Consider the following 17,437-nt stretch of genomic DNA (forward strand, 5'->3'; position numbering starts at 1 on the left):
TCTGGCCCTATGTGGTCCACTTCCAAGTGGTTTCATTCCTCCATAAACTAAGAGAGTTCTAGAAGTATGTTTTCATGTTTTAGGAGTATAGATTTTTCTTTGCTCTATCTGTTAATTTGCATTCAGGTCAGTGAATGTAGCCTATACAGTAATATTTTTTATTTGTTTTGGCACTTATGTATACACATGTGTGTATGTTTGAATGTATTCTAATGTATGTAGCTTTTTTTTTTTTTTTTTGCTACCATTGTTAGCACCTTGAGATAGGCTGTAATTTAGAAGCATACAGCAATAAAACTATTACTGGTTCATTTATTCAACATACTTTTTTTTAATCCATGCATTCTAAGAATTTTGGAGATTCTTGTATTTAGGGGCAAGAAGCTGAGCAACAGACATGGCGCAGCCCATGGGACTGTACATCCTGGTCACTGAGAGGGTCAGGAATGACAGTCCTATTAGTGGGTCAATGATCGACAGCACAAACATGTTCTGTGAGAGTATACACAGAAGCTTGGTCCTACAGAGGTCCTCCCGATGCCCAACAGAGAGCTAAAAATGTGGAAGTTTAAAAAGAGCTGGAGGAGCCAGAGAGATGGCTCAGTGGTTAAGTGTATCAACCGCTCTTCTAGAGGACCTGGGTTCAATTCCTAGCATCCACACAGTGGCTCACAAGGTGTAATTCCAAGATCTGACAACCTCACACAAATATACTTACAAATAAAACCCTAATACACATTAAAAAGAGCTGGAAGAAGAGTGGCTGTGGCCAAACAGCATTCTGTGGTCACCGGCAGGATGCAAACAAGGTTCTCTGGGATCCTTGAGGCAGGCCAGTCCCTGCAGCACCCAGAGCTGAGGGGCAGACCATAGAGGCCTTTCCAAGAGTTTCTCTTTTAATTTTAAAAGGACAGGAAGCCAACACATTGACTCAGCTGGTAAAGGAACTTTCTATCAAACTTGACAACCTGAATTTGATCCCTGGGACTCACACAGTAGAAGGAAATAAACAATTCCTGCAAGGAGTCCTCTGACTTTCTACACACACACATACACACACACACACACACACACACACACACACACACACACACTGAATGAATAAATGAAGAAGGACTGAATTAGGTAATGCTCATGAGTTATGTATGAGTCAGGGCTTGACCTGGGGGTCATTTCCCCACTATCTACCATACACAGAACTCGTTCCCAGGACAGAGGGTAGCTTACTCCAGAGTCTCCATTTCTCTCCCCCGTGACAGTTTCTTATCTCTTGGTGTGACAAGAAATATAAAGTTAATTGTTTTTCTAGTTCTGCCATGGGCTTGGGTGTGTCTGTAGTGGATACGTGCATGAAAATGTATAGTGAAAATATAAAATTCAATGTAAAGTTCCACTTCTTTAGAATTTCTATTCTAACTGTATAGACGCACATTAAAATGTTTGGTTAATTTTTGGGTGATTTTTTTTATTTGCCTTTTTAAAAAGTAATAAAGTTTTTTTTCTTTAAAAAAAAAAAAGTCTATAGCAGTACAAACAGACAAAGGCTTATTGTCCCAGCGGCAAGCGCTGGCCAAAGTGAGCACCCTACACACCCTGCAGCAGGAAGCCACTTAATGTCCCCACATGGCTAGTAAGGAGACCCAGAGCAGACAGGCATTTCCTCAGAGCAGAGAGTAGGTACATAGAAAATTAGAAAGGACATAAATGTCTGTGAGCACAAGTTATCCTGGGAAGAAAGGGAAGAGAGGTCAGAGGGAGATGAGATAAGATGAAGAATAGTTATCTAAAAAAGTACCACATGACCACGTGTATCTCCAAATGAATGTATGTATCTGTGTGGGTGTGTATCTACACACACACACACACACACACACACACACACAAAGAAATTAGTTTATTGTAGAAGCTGAAGTTGAAAAGCGAGAAGCTGGAGAGATCTTGCAAGGCCAGAGAATATTGAGGACAAAATTTCACTGTGTGACACAGAAAAGATACATGGTGTGTGAGATGAGAAACTGTCACAGGGGAGAGAAATGCAGAGTAATTTCGGGAGTAAGCTACCCTCTGTCCTGGGATATGGTAGATACTGGGGAAATGGTTCACATCTCCATCTTTGAGACCCCGTGGAGCCTCTGAAGGCTCCCCTCAGAGTGTTCCCCACTATCACCTCAAGCAAGATGTGTCTCTGTGTCTCACGTGTTTCTCACGGGTGTCTCATCTGAGTGTGTCTACCAGAATGTCTATTTTATGGAACCTGGGGGGCTCGGCACCCTGTGTGCAGCTGAAGAAGAGACCAGAGAAGATACTGAGCTGAAATTCAAACTCAGGCTCACATAACAGCAAAACCTCATTCGCAAGGATAGGGACGTTTTCAGTGCTCTCAAAGATAGTGAGTACTGAAGAAACTCGCAGAGTGTCCCCTGCGTGGGAGGCCTGGAGCCCACAGAGGGTACAAAGGTCAGAGTCCAGGTACACGGGCGTGGAGAAGAAAGCTTTACTGTGGCAAGGCAGAGCTAACCTCACAAACCTTCCCTCTCCCGACCCCTCTCAAGTTCTGTGCGCGCTTGCACGATCAATCGCCTCTGCCACTATCCAGCTGCCAGCGCAGAGGACAGAGGGGTCTGCAGCGTCACTGGCTCCGCAGAGAGCTCTTATGGCTCCTAATCGTAACGACACTGAAGACTCTTCTTTCCCTGATTTTTACCCAGTCACCTTTTACACTATTCCTGCTGTTGGTCCTGTCAGACCCAACCATGACCCAGAGACCAGACAGACCCACAGAGGTGAGACAGTTAGGAAGAGCCCGGATCACCATCCCAGGTACCGCCAGGAAGCACAGTGACAGAGTCCAATGGTCAAAATCAAAGCCAACCCCGAGACTTCTGCAGGACTCAGAGGCAGCCTCTGTGACAGTCTTCACTCTTCCTAAGTGAACATCCACTGCAACGTTAGGCACTGGGTATTTTTATTTTAAATATCCACTGCTTTCTGGTACTAGTTCGTGTCTGTAATCTTACCACTTAGGAGACTGAGCCAGGAGAACCACCAGTTGTAGGGCATCCTGGGCAACATAATGAAACTCCACAAAAGAAAATTGCACTTTAACTTAAATAAAAGTAGGACATTCTAGGAAATGAAAAACTGAGGCTCACATGTCCAATAGAAGGAAGCCTTAAACATACATTTAATTATTTCAGTGCTAATCTTTCGTCCATGTTTCAGCTGAAACCTTGGCCCAGTTTAACCTGACTTGTGTCCCCTGCCTATTGATCCCATTTCCACAGCTGTGGTTGGGAGCTTACAGTCAAATGGACACGTGACTTCACCAGATGGTTGGGCCTCATTCTCTTCCCCGGTTACCAGGGGTAATCACAGCACCTGCCTCCTAGGCTAGTTGCAAAGATGGGAGGAAACCCACAATGAAGAAGGTGCTTAGCAGAAGGCCTGGCACACAGCACACCTGTCCTAAATCCTGCCTGTTTCCCAGACTCCTTCCTGAAGGCAAGGTTGTGACTGCCAGACACCTACTGTGACAGTACTTTGGGGAACATGCTTTTTATCATAAGTAGATCAAAGCTCAGTGTGAAATGGAAGGCACCAAGGAGAGTGGGAAAGGTGCAGAATTAGTGCTATTGCTGTAAATAAGAAGTCAGGCTCTGGAGTGGACAGCTTACAAGGTGAGTGGGCCAAAATCAAAGGCATTTTTCAGGCTGAGGCTCTAGGGAGGCCTCAGAATAAGGTGTATATTAAGTCCTTCTTGGCATAGCCCTCACCCCAGCAGTGCGTCAAGGACACTTGGGCTAGAACACCAACTCTGGACTCTTGGCCTTATAGGCTAGAGGCAGCTCATTTTGAGCCCAGACTACAGTCCTTAGCCACAGGCCTCACTTCCCAGGTACCCTGGGATCTTGCCAGAAATGTGGCTCACCTCTCAAGAGAGTAATGATGACTCAGCCCGGGTCAGAAGACACCTGAGCACTGCACAACCAAAACTAGACCTTTTCTCCCAGACGTTTGCAAGATGGAGAGCAAGCCCTCCAGCACAGCTCAGTACGGGAGGTCTTGAGATTCCCTTGTTTTTAACCATTTCCCCTCTTTCTCCATGCTCTGTCTGGCTTGGCTTTGCATGCTCTGTCTTATTCACAATGCCACTTCACCCTTCCTCTGGGAGATGAACTACTTTCCCCTCTCCTCCTCCTTGGCCTTTCTTGTGCCCCCTTTTCCTCTCTTCTCCATTCAAGTCCCCTTTCCCTGTTCATCTCTCCTTTTCTTCACAAACATGTCCTGAGTCATTCCTCATGGACTGGCTATTGGTTCCAGGAGATACAATGGGAGCAGAGTCATTATCTGTGACTTTAGTCTGAAGGGGAAGACAGATTTTAAAAATAATTGTCAACAATTGTTTAAATATGCCAGCAATTATGCTATTAATAAGGCATCCAATTCTCCAGAACTCATTTGGCATTTTCTACATCTGGTTGACTTGGCAAATAACTAGCATTAGGACCATCCTGGAGAGCAAAGCCTCCGGTGTCTAGTTCATGTGAAGCCTGGAATGTATCTAACGTGCACTCAGTAATTGTTTGTGGAATAAATGGAGAAAAGACTTCAGAGTAGAATCTGTGAATGAACACTTGATACAACCATCATGAAACAGAGAGTGAATCTCTTTGTCTGTGCCATCCCTCTCCTACTCTACCAAGAGACAAAAAGATGCCAGGAGCATAAGGTGTCAAAGAATAGATGGATGCCATGTAGCTGAGACTCTCGGTCATCAGCTCTGCCCTCAGGAAAAATTGCCGGGACCTTTCCTTCCGTGAATTAACTTTTCAGTGCCTTAGTTTGTTTTGTTATTACGACAGAACACCATAGATTGACAAGGTTTATTTTGTAATCCTCTTAGTTCTGGAGGCTAACAAATGAAATATAAAAGAGTCAGCATCTCCTGAAGTCCTAATAACACTTCATTCCATGGTGGAAAGCAGGAGTCCATCATGCTATAATCACTGTCACCACCATGGTAAGGACCTCTATCTACCTACAAAGGCAGAGGCCTGACCTAGTCACCTTGTATATACCCAGCCTCCCAACACTACTGCACTGGGGATTAAGCTGACACATGAACTAAAAGCCAGAGACAGAAAGAATAAAAGGGCAATCACTGTAACCCACTTTCAGGGCTTCGGAGCATGACAATGTTTGTCTTTTGTAACTATGGCCATATAAGTGCCTTTCCATTCACACCCTCTTTACGAGAACTTTATTCTGACTACTCCAAATAAATGGGAAGCAGATGGCTACTAAAAGCAATTACCCAAGGAATGGAGAAAAGACTCAGTGGTTAAGAGCACTTACTACTCTTGCGGAGGACATGATTTCTGTTCCCAGCTTCCACATGATGGTTCACAACTGCTTGTGACTCCAGTTCCAGGGAATCTGGTGCCCTCTTCTGTCCTCTGTGGTGCCCTCTTCTGTCCCCTGAAAGCACCAGGCACACATATGGTGCACATGTACACATGCAGGCAAAGCATTCATACACATAAAATCAAATAAAACTTTAAGGTTATCATTTAATTAAGAGCTGGAGACACGAATCCATGGGCAAGAACCCTGGCTGCTCTTCTAGAGAACCAGGGTTTGGTTCCCACACCCATGATGGCTCCAGTTCCAAGGAGCTAATACTTTCTTCTGACCTTCATGGGAATATGCACTCAGAGAGTATACGTATTTACACACACACACACAAATTAATTAATTAAAATTAATTAATTAATCTTTAAAAAGTAAAGAGATTTAAAGAGCCATGAAAAATAAAACCTAATGAAAAGGACAGTATGACTTTGTTTCCGCTCTCACATTTGTACTTCACACTGCACAATGAAATAATAAGGGAACATCAGAATAGGAGTAAAGTCAGCTGAACTACTGTTCCAAAGGTGGGCAGAGAGGGAACAGTATTCATCATCAGGGCTGACCAGAGCCCCAGAAGTTGTAAGAAATGATCAGACCTCATGTAAGGAGGCAATGGGACCTTTGGATGGACCTGGATTTGACCTGGTTCTTAAAAGAATGTATCATTTGCAGTCTTATGAGTCTAAATTCCATGCATTTCGACAGGGAACTTCTGCACGCACACCCCCAAAAAGTAAATCTAGATTGCTCTTTTGGACAGAATTGCCCAAAATTCATTGTTATAGTGTAAGAAACATGACATCTCTGACCTTCTGGCTCAGGGCACAGTCAGCCTGTTTCCCCTCAGTATATGTGAGAGGGAAGCTGATGTAAGGGCCAGTGACGTCATCTTCGGTGATGTGTGCACAGGTGAGCACATTAGACAAAAAAAGAAATGGATGCTCTGACTACTTCAGAGCAAACCGTAGCTCATAAACCCTATTCCTGACAGGATCCTAATGACAATGGGTCTATAGACTCTGAACTAGCTCTAAATCATTGCTTCCACAGAGAACTGGAGGTCAGGACAGGGGAAATAACTTTCTCAGAGAGCATCTCTAAGTGAGTAGCTGAGCCCTGACTGCTGACAAAATACCTTTGTCTGCTTCTGCCAAATCTCCATGGTAAGTGATTTTGCATCTTGCCTTTGGTCCACCCTGGAGCATTTTGGTGGCATCTTTCTACTTTCAAATGCAGACACCAGGGAGATTACCCAGGACCACACAGCTGACCAGCATCAGAGCAGGAAGGCCATCTGACTCTAGTGTCAGTAACCTTTCCAGGAAGCCTGCTGTCCTCCCAGCATTCTGTGTATTGTAAGGCCAAGAATCAGAAAGTCCCTGTCCATCAGACTACACAACCAATGCTCTGCCAGTTCTGTCCACAGAACAGCCGTGGTGTTGTGATGCTCACCAGAGGGACAAAACAAAGACCTCAAGACAAGCATTTCCTTCCATTGTGAGTACACCCCTGGGAATGGGTATAAATCATGAGCAGTTGGACATAAAGGTGGACAAGGAGCAGGACCCAGAGGTCCTGAGTCATAGACAAGTGTCTAGACTTGATCTTACCCATGGAACTTGGTGGGTGTAAATAAAGAACTCTGGAGGTCATAGGAGTTTCATGCCTATGAATGGATAAAGGCTGGATAAAGAATGTTCTTGAGAGAGGTGGGGGAGATGCTAAACCGGGAGGAGGAAAGAGCTACTGTGAAGTGGTTAATGATAGAGGCTTAAACATCAGTTACAGAGAAGGTGTGGAGGGAGGGGCAGAGGCAGGACAGATGAAGTGAGGCTGAGAAAGAGGAAGAGTCAGAGGCAGCTCTCCAGTTTCCAACTTTAATGGCTGTGGTGCTGGTGAGCTCCCAAGCACAAAGAAAGGACAACTGGAAATGACCTGAGTCTTTGACCTCTCAAGGCTCACCTCTGTTGACTTACTTTTTCCAGTCTCCTCAAAGAGCACTACCAATCTGAGACTAAGCATTCGAATGTATGAACCTGTGGGGGACATTTTCATTCAAACCATCACGAGGTCCTTATGCTTTAGTGGAAGAGTTCAAGTTATGCCATGAGTAACTGCAAGTATCAGTGACGTGCAACTTACCAAAGAGATATTTGCACATTCGTGTTTGTTGCTGACCTAGACACAATAGAGGGAAAACAGAAGCAGCCTACATGGCTATCAACACATGAAAGGATAATGAAATGTGGTATTTGTGTAGCCATATATTGGACTGGATTGGAAATCATTGTGTTAGGAAAAATAAGCCATACTCAAATGATATATTAGAGTATTATTATATGCAGAAATATTTAAATATTTAAAACTGTATTGTTTAGTATTCTTTCAGATATTATGGGTATTGTGAGAAAAAGCTTTATTGTCAAGAAAGCAAATCCTGGTACCTAACACAGTGGTTTTCAAGGAACTACACCACTGGAAGTTGATAGGGAACTATGAAAGAGGAGGAAAGGACCTTAAAGGAGTCAAGAGAGGCACACAGTGTGAAAGCAAAGGAGAAACTATTTGGAGAGAGGAGGACAAGCAATAGTGAGGACACAGGGAAAAGAGAAGGATAAGAACAATTATATTGATCCATGTGTATGAAAATGACATAATAAAATTTTTCTTTATACAACTTAATTTAAAGATGATTCCGTGGTTAATTAAGAGCCCCAGCTGTGATGCCAGGTAACCCAAGCCTGGTTCCCAGTGGCAAAATCACGTGGCTCACAACTTCCTGTACCTCTGACCTGAGGGGTTCTGAGACTTTCTTGTGGGTTCTGTGCAATGGCATACACGCAAACAGACACACACTTGTAACTACTTCTTAATTAGTTAAAAAAAAAAAAAAACACAGTGACTTAGCAAAAATGTTCTTCATTTATTTCTCCTTTGCCCAAAGTTTGTCATATTTCTCCAGGGCAATGATCCTCCACGTGTCCTCCCCATGTCTCATGAGTTCAGGAGCATCACCATCTCTCTGTAAGGCAGCTTTAATATTAAAGGAGGAAGAGACAATGAAGAGTTTCCTATGGGTTTGTCAATAGTGCGGCTTGGAAGTGACCCACCACACTGTCTCTCAGGACACATCACATCCTCACCCAATGACACAGAGACTAGGAAATCTGAAGTAGCCTGCAGATGATTTGGACATTGTTGTATTATTGAGCTACCTCTGTAGTCCATGGCTATCTTTCCAGAAAGATACTGTTGTGTTAACACGCGCCCTCCATCCCATTGCTCTGTGTCAGGGCTTGTTGGGAATCGCTGCATTGTGAACCACGCACAATGACCATACTTTTTTCATTTTTCTCCCTCCCTTCTCCATCTCTTCCTTCTCCTTCTCATTGTCTTTTTCTTCTGCTCCTCCTCCTTCTTCTCTTCCTCCTTCTCCTCCTCCTTCTCCTCCTTCTCCTCCTTCTCCTCCTCCTTCTCCTCCTTCTCCTCCTTCTCTTCCACCTCCTCATTCACCATCACCAGAATCATCACCATCATCTTAGCTCATCTATAACTACAATTGTCTCTAGCTCACAGCTTTAGATCTTGTTAGTTGAGGAGCTAATTAAAATTTATTAAACAAACCTCTAATGTAGTGTTTCCTAGGAACTATTCCAAGAAAATTCATTCTTTCAGATATTAATAGGTATTCTGAGAAAAGCTTTATTGTCAAGTAAATAAGTCCTGGTACCTAACATGGATTTTTACCACAGTATGTTTTAAATTAATATGCTGTCGGAAGGACTTCCAAAAGGTATACCTGGAAGAAGGGTGCTAAAGAGTCAAGCTAATATTCTCTAGTTTCATGTGTACTCTTGACAAATAATAACATGTCTGATTGATCCAACTGATGGTCCTCTTGTCCTGTCTCCATCCTTACCAAACACACACACACACACACACACACACACACACACACACACACACACCCTCTGTCTACTCTGGTGTTGGTACACTGCTCATCATATATAAGTCTCTGTCTAACAAAGGCACCATAGTAAACATCATCACAGAAATGGATTCTAGGGACTAGGGACTAAAGCCTCAGCAAGTCAGGCACTTTCAAACTCTTGAATTTTAATGGAACTGAAGGACAGGCTAATGGAGTTGTTAAGGGAGATAGACCATTGAAATCTTTTCATGATAAATGACTGCATGTTCTTTTTTTTTTACATCTCTAAAATAAACTTGTTTGATAAATCCATCCCCTTCTACTTACTTATATGAACAATTTCTCCATGCCTGTCTCTGAAAAAAAAGAAAGAAAGAAAGAAAGAAAGAAAGAAAGAAAGAAAGAAAGAAAGAAAGAAAGAAAAAGAAAAAGAAAAAGAAATTAGAAGGGTTGCTGCACCCTGCCTCATTCAGCACAATAGAGAAATGAAACACTTGAGAAAAACCCACTTGACTTATTACTTACTATAACTCCAATAAAAATGTGCTTAAGTATTAATATCTTCTGCTGTTTTAACTAATTCTAGCTTAATAGTAACTAAACCCAGAAAAATATAAGCACTTGTAGACTTGAACTTACATAGTGTATTAGCTGGCAGTGACAAACACCATGACCAAAAACAACTTGTGGGGGGTGGGGAGGAAGGGTTTATTTAGCTTATACTTCCAGGTCACAATACAACATTGAGGGAGTTTAGGCAGGAACTTAAGGCAGGAACCAGCAGACAGGAACTATGAAGGAAGACTACTTATCAGTTCCCTCACTGGCTCAGGTTCTACTAGCTTTGCTATATAGGTCAAGGTCACCTGTCTAAGGATGACACTGCCTTCAGTGGGTTGAGCCCTCCTACTTCAATTAGCAACCAAGAAAATGCCCCCACAGACATGCCCACAGGCCATCCTATTGGAGGCAGTTCTTCAACTCAGGTCCCTCTTCCCAGACAACTCTAGGGTGAGTTAAGTTGACAATAAAAACTACCCAGGACAGGTGTGAATTTTTTTCTTTTGATATGGAGAGGGGGCAGAATATGACACCTTGACTAATAAAACACTTTCAAGCATTAAAATATTATTTACTTCGGGATAAAATTCTGTTGTTGAAAATGAAATGGTGAAAGATTTACTAAAAAAAAAAAAAAAAAAAAAAAAAAAAAAAAAGAGCTTGTTTGTGGCTGGGTTTGCAGCCCAGTGGTAAAGCACTTGCCAAGCCCAGACTTCAGGCTCTGTCCCTGGAAAAGGGAGAAGAGCCTGTTATGTGAGCTGCACTAGCTGGTGGTGGGCTGTGCACCACCCTTCACTAGCAAACCCCAGTAGGGTTCCTCAGGAAGCACTCACTAAAGTAAGGACTTTGCTTTTTAATGGCATCAGACACTGTCGTTCACTGTGCTAACTCAGCATGAAACTTTTCAGATACGTAAAACTAGAGACAAGGAGAAAAAAGTTTCCAAACATTTTGGAATATGCAGGCAAAAGAAAGAAAGAAAGAGAGAGAGAGAGAGAGAGAGAGAGAGAGAGAGAGAGAGAAAGGAAGGAAGGAAGGAAGGAAGGAAGGAAGGAAGGAAGGAAGGAAGGAAGGAAGGAAGGCCTGCCTTAACATGATCTGTTTCATGACCAGAAGATATGAAAATTGTAGAAGTGTCCCTTCTGCCAATACGACCTGTTCTTTTTAATCATGTATTTGCATATATGGCATATATACATGTATGTATGAGTGTTTGCATATGTGTGGGCACATGTGCATGCATGCATATGAACATGTATTCAGAGGCCAGAAATTTTCAGATGGCTTCCAATTTAGCTGAGGGATTGCAGATGGGATGCCAGCACACCCAGCTTTTAAAGTGGTTCTGAGAATCTGAAGTCTGATCTCTGGTTGCAAGGCCACAACCTTTTTCCATTGAGTCACTTCCCAAGCTCCTGTATGTATGTATGTATGTATGTATGTATGTATGTATGATTGTTTGGGTTTTTTGTTTGTTTGTTTTAAAGCTAGTGATAGCATTTGGGTGGCTAAGGCCAGAGGCTATTTGAGGCTCAACAGGCTATACTGTGAATCCATCTCTTAGCAGGCTGATTATATCCATCCAGTGTTGTACATGCACTACAAACACATACCTAGAGAAATGTTTTTTATGTAGATAAATGAAAGGTAAACTTCCCTCCTGCCTCTCTTTTACTTACTCCAAGACATGGCATCAATCCATGAGCAAGATCTCATCTAAATAGCAAGTAAGAGGACTCTATGCTCCACAAACAGCCTGAAATAGAGATACACCTGAGGGTAAAAGTCAGGGAGATGGAAGAGGACAGGCTCATGTCGAAGCCATTGGGAATATCAGGTACATGAATATTATACCATGGCTACTTGGAGACTAAACGTTTTCCTTGGAGATTTGTTGGGTCCCAGCAGCTATAAAAAGAAACACAGTGAGGAAAGACTAGCAGTCAATAACTATGAAGAGCAGACTATCTTAAAAGACCTGTATACAGTACATCTGTCTAAAACCATGCATCTGAATGCATGAATGAAACTGGAAGTTAAATGGAAACTGAAGGATGCTTTTGAGAGAGCCAGATCTTGAGAAAAGGATTATTTATGGTATATTAATGATACATTAAAATTGTAAGGGATTAGTGGTTTTAATAAAGAACTTTGACAATCAAAATTTCAGTTTTGATTATCCCCCAATTTAAAACTTGTGATAAAAGTAGGGTTAAACTGTCACCTCCAACCATATTAGGACCCTAAGAAATCCTAATATTTAAAAGCAATTTAAAAGTTGTTAATAATTGCTCTCACAATAGCACTATCAGTAGTCCCAATGGCTGAATAGTAACATAGTTAACACCCAAATGCCGTATTGAGTCTTGTACCTAGTGGTCAAGCTTCCTTTATAATCCTGTCTGGTGAGATGTCAAAATGGTCCAGACATGGAAAGGATGAATGATTTACAGCAGAGACTCCTGCTGTCTAAAGACAGTGAGCCAGAGGAACATGCAGGAAAGTGGACCTCTCGGCTCAGCCACAATAGAACAGAAACCCCTCTTTGAAGAAAACGGAGCTACCTCACTCAGGAGTGTATTTTCTAGCTCCATCCATGTACTGGCTTGTTTTGTGTGTCAACTTGACACAAGCTGGAGTTATCACAGAGAAAGGAGCCTCCCTTAAGGAAATGCCTCCATGAAATCCAGCTGTAAGTCATTTTCTCAATTAATGATCAAGAAGGGGTGGGCCCATTGTGGGTGGTGCCATCCCTGGGATAATAGTCTTGGGTTCTATAAGAGAGAAAGTTGAGCGAGCCAGGGGAAGCAAACCAGTAAGTAACATCCCTCCATGGCCTCTGCATCAGCTCCTGCTTCCTGGCCTGCTTGAGTTCCAGTCCTGACTTCCTTTGGTGATGAACAGCAGTTTGGAAGTATAAACTGAATAAATCCTTCCCTCCCCAACTTGCTTCTTGGGCATGATGTTTTGTGCAGGAATAGAGACCCTGACTAAGACAATTCATTTTCCTGCAAATTTCATGATGTCCTTGTTTTTAACAGCTGAGTCGTATCCATTGTATAAATGAACCACATTTTCTTTATCCATTCTTTAACTGAGGGACATCTGGGTTGTTTCCAGTTTCTGTCTATTATGAATAAAGCTGCTATGAACATAGTGGAGCACATGTCCTTCTGGTATGGTAGAGCATCTTTTAGGTACATGGCCAGAGTAGTATGGATGGGTCTTGCAGTAGAACTATTTCCAATTTTCTGAGGAACCTCCAGGTTGGTTTCCAGAGTAGTTGAACAAGTTTTCACTTCCACCAGTAATAGAGAAGTGTTCCCCTTGCTCCACATCCTCACCAGCATGTGCTCCCACTTGAGTTTTTGATTTAGCCATTCTGATGGGTGTAAGGTAGAATCTCAGCATTATTTTGATTTGCCTTACCCTCATGACTGAGGATGTTGAACATTTCTTCTATAAATGTTTCTTGTACATTAGAGATTCCTTTGTTGAAAATTGTCTGTTTAGCTCTATACCCTGTTTTTTCTATTTGTGTCATCCTGAGTGAGATAATGAAGACACAAAGACATGCATGTCGTGTACAAAGTTAAAAGTGGACACTAGCCATAAAGTACAGAATACCCAGGCTAAAATCCACAGACCCAAGAAGCTAAATAGTAATATGACTCAAAGGAGGATGCTTGAATCTCACTCAGGGGAGATGACATTTCTAGGACATGCCAGAGACTTGGGATAGGGGAGGCTCCAGAGAGTCTATGAGGGTGACTCTAGCTGAGACTCCTAGCAGTGAGGCATATGGAGCCTCACGTGGCCACCTCCTGTAACCAAGCAGGACTCCCAGTGGAGAGAAAAGAGCACGAACCCACCCACAAAACCTTTGACCCAAATTTGTCCTGCCTACAAGAAGTACAGGGACAAAGACGGAGCAGAGGCTGAGGGAATGGCCAACCAATGACTAGCCCAACTTGAGATCCATCTTATGAACAAGAACCCAATCCCTGACACTATTAATGATATTCTGTTGTGTTTGCAGACAGGAGACTACAATAACTGTTCTCTGAAAGATTCCACTCGGCAGCTGACTGAAACAGATTCCCATAGAGAGTTCCAAAAATTAGATGGAGCTTGGGAAGTCTTGTGAAAGAGTTGGGGGAAGGATTAAGGGACCTGGAGGGGGTAGGGACTCCACAAGAAGACCAACAGAGTCAATTAACCTGGACCCTTGGGGGCTCACAGAGGCTGAGCTAGCAACTGAAAAAGCATACTTGGGCTGCACTTAAGCCCCACACACATATGAAGCAGATATGCAGTTTGGTCTTCATGCAGGTCCCCCAACAACTGAAGTAGAAACTACTCCTGAATCTACTGCCTGCTTGTAGGTCCTGTTCCCCTAACTGGGCTGCCTTGTCTGGCCTCAGGGGGAGAGGATGTGCCTAGTCTGCAGCGACTTGATGTGCCAGGGTGGGTTGGTACTCAGGGGAGCCTCCACCTTCTCAGAGAAGGGGGTGAGGGGAGGAACTGTGGGGGAACTGGGAGAAGAGGTGGGGCTGCGATCAGGGTGAAAAAGAAAGAAAGAGAGGAAGAAGGAAGGAAGGAAGGAAGGAAGGAAGGAAGGAAGGAAGGAAGGAAGGAAGGGAGGGAGGGAGGGAGGAAGGGAGGGAGGGAGGGAGGGGAGGAGGGAGGGAGGGAGGAAGCAGCAACCCATTCTCTAGTCTCTTGTGATGTTCCACATGGTGCTGGTACCTGCTGATACCCTCTCTCCTGTGGTGAGCTTGCAGCCCAGCACCTGCACTTGACAGCTCCCATTCACTAACTGCCTGTTTCCTAAACTGGGAATGTACCCTTGAGTTCCTCTGCTGCGTTCTCCCAATCCCCCTTCTCAGCTACTGCTTCCCACTTTCCAAAGTACATCAAAATAACAGTGTTTGTCTCCTTGCAAAGGACTCAATAAACTTGAAGCATAAATGTCCTGATTTGATACAATCTATAACTAACCTCGTTCCTCAAGGAGTGTTCTGCCAAGAAACACAAACGGTATATAAGAAAATACCTATCCTTTGGGCTGTTTGGGTGCCACCTCCTCCAGGAAGCTTTCCAGATCATCTATCAACCAGACTGGAGTATATGGCCTTCTTTAATTCTTAAACCACTAGTACTTACCATTATTAAAAAGTGGAACTCTGCCCTGTAAAAAGCTGATGTACTCTTTTGAGTGCCACCTCCCCTTTGTAGAGAGACATAATCACATGGATCCCCAGGAACTACCATATTATCTGGTACAAAGAGAAAAGTCAGTGGATATTGTTCAATGAATGAATGGATGGATAATGCAATAAATAAGAACCAGTGGAGACACACCAAAGCCATGGTGTGGAGACTCAGGCGAAGGTACTGCTGATTCTGCTGCTGAGGTGAGGGACAGTATGAGAGACTCTGGGATCTATCTTGAGAGATTGAGTTAGAAGACTATAGCTGTAACTTTGTGTTAGGGGACATGGCCAGTCTGTGTAACTTCCTGGGTTTCACTCAGCAAACCACCAAAATAAAATAAGCAAAAGACAAGTTGGCATTTCCCTCAAGACTACTGCATAGAAGACTATTCCAAGGTGAAGGGACAGCATGAGCCAAACCACAGAGGTGCGAAAGCATGTGGGTCACTGCCAGAGACAGCACTGCAGATAGCAGCACTAAAAACACTGGAGACAACAGCACTGAAGACAGCAACTCCGCACAGTAGACAACAGCACTGTAGATGACAGCGCTGTAGACTACAGTGCTATAGAGGACAATACTACACACACTGCAGACACTGCAGAAGACATCACTGCAGACACTGCAGAAACTGCAGAAGACAGTAGTACTGCAGACACTGCAGATGAGACAGCACTGTAGAGGACAGCACTACAGAAGACACCACTGCAGACACCGCAGAGGACAGCCTGGCAAGACTCCAGAGCAGTTCTTAGTGGGAGGAAGTGGGACAGGTGGGGCTGGAAAGATCTCAAACAAGTTTCAAAAGACTTGGAACTGACACCGAGGAGTCTGAAGTAAGTCACTGAAGTCTGTAAGCTAACTAATAACATAACTAGATGGCTAAACAGGAGAAGAGGATTTGTTTCCTTTTCAGTAACTAAAAAGCCCAATTTCCTCTATTTTTATATCTCTTGTCCCTTCGTGAAAATGGACAAACAAAATCCAGCTGCAGTGCTCCTCCTTGCAAAACAAATTCGGGTTTCTCCTCTTGCTTTCTGGCAGCCGGCTCAGAAGTGAAGGCATCCGCCGTGCAGCTGGGAAAACAGGAGCTTGTTTGGCTCTGAGCAATGCGGGGAGTGCTGGTCTGGGCAGTGAGTCAGCTCCTTCCTGAAAGTCTAGGTCAAGGGAGTCCATACCACAATCTTGTTTACTGGCTTTTGCTTCCACTGTCCGAGCATTGATTCTGATTACTGCAAAGGTGTATTCGGTCACTCTTGGCTTAAAAGCCTGTAATTCCGTTGACAAGAAGATGTGATCAGAACAACAGTGACCCCATTTTAATCCTCCAGTTCATTGGAGAGAGCTGGATGAAGAGTGGAGCGTTGTTTTCTGGTGGCTTTTGTTCCTGCCTGACCACAGTCATGTGTGGGAATGACTCTGCAGAGCTGTTTGCTGGCCTGGCAGATTTGGAGGGGAGCCGATGAGTGACCTGTCTGAATCAACTCCTCCAGCCCAGACACGTGGGGCTACAGCTAATCAATCAAGTCTGCTGAGGGCTGCTCCCTGCCAACCTCTGAGGACAACAGGATGCCAGGGTGAATAAGACAGTCTACCAGAGTCTAGGAACCGGGATAAAAACTCAGGCAATGGAGACTTCAGCTCTTAACTATTATTGTTGTTGTTGTTATTATTATAAAGGAATACAAATTTTAATTGTTATTTTATTTATTTACACTTCAAATGTTATTCCCCTTCCCAGTTTCCCCTCTGCAAACCCTCTATCCCATCTCCCCCCTCACCCCCGCTTCTATGAGGGTGCTCCCCCACCCACCCACCCTCTCCTGCCTTACCACCCTAGCATTCCCCTACGCTGGGGGCATCAAGCCTTCACAGCACCAAAGGGCCTCCCCTCCCATGAATGCTAGTTAAGGCCATTCTCTGCTACATATGCAGCTGGAGCCATGGGTCCCTCCATGTGTATTCTTTGGTTGGTGGTTTAGTACCTGGGAGCTTTGTGGGGTCTGGTTGGTTGATACTGTTGTTCTTCCTATGGGGTTGCAAACTCCTTCAGGTCCTTCAGTCCTTTACATCTCACAAATTGACTAGCATGGTGTACATACCAAATGCCTTAAATGAATAGGTATAATTCAAGTTTGCACAGGTACCTCCAAGCACCTGTTATTAGCCAGTGTCTACTAGGTACTTGAGCAGGATGCCACCCATACTCTCAAACTGTTCACAGCCTTGAGGAGAACCACTGTTCTGCCAATGCTGATGGGAACATCCAGGGAGCCCTGGGGTCTCCACTGAATTCCTTAACATCTGGATCCTCCT

The 17,437-nt window shown here is 43.8% G+C and overlaps 1 long non-coding RNA gene across 1 annotated transcript; it reads left to right on the plus strand.

Moving 5' to 3' along the window:
• The first annotated feature begins 5,490 nt into the window (after positions 1-5,490).
• Gm29928 lies at positions 5,491-16,822 on the plus strand. Its single transcript, XR_377747.2, has 2 exons — positions 5,491-6,909; positions 14,852-16,822. It is a non-coding gene; the product is annotated as a predicted gene, 29928 (long non-coding RNA).
• Positions 16,823-17,437: the final 615 nt, after the last annotated feature.

Source organism: Mus musculus, chromosome 6 (assembly GCF_000001635.26).
Source record: "Mus musculus strain C57BL/6J chromosome 6, GRCm38.p6 C57BL/6J".
Classification (NCBI taxonomy): Eukaryota; Metazoa; Chordata; class Mammalia; order Rodentia; family Muridae; genus Mus; species Mus musculus.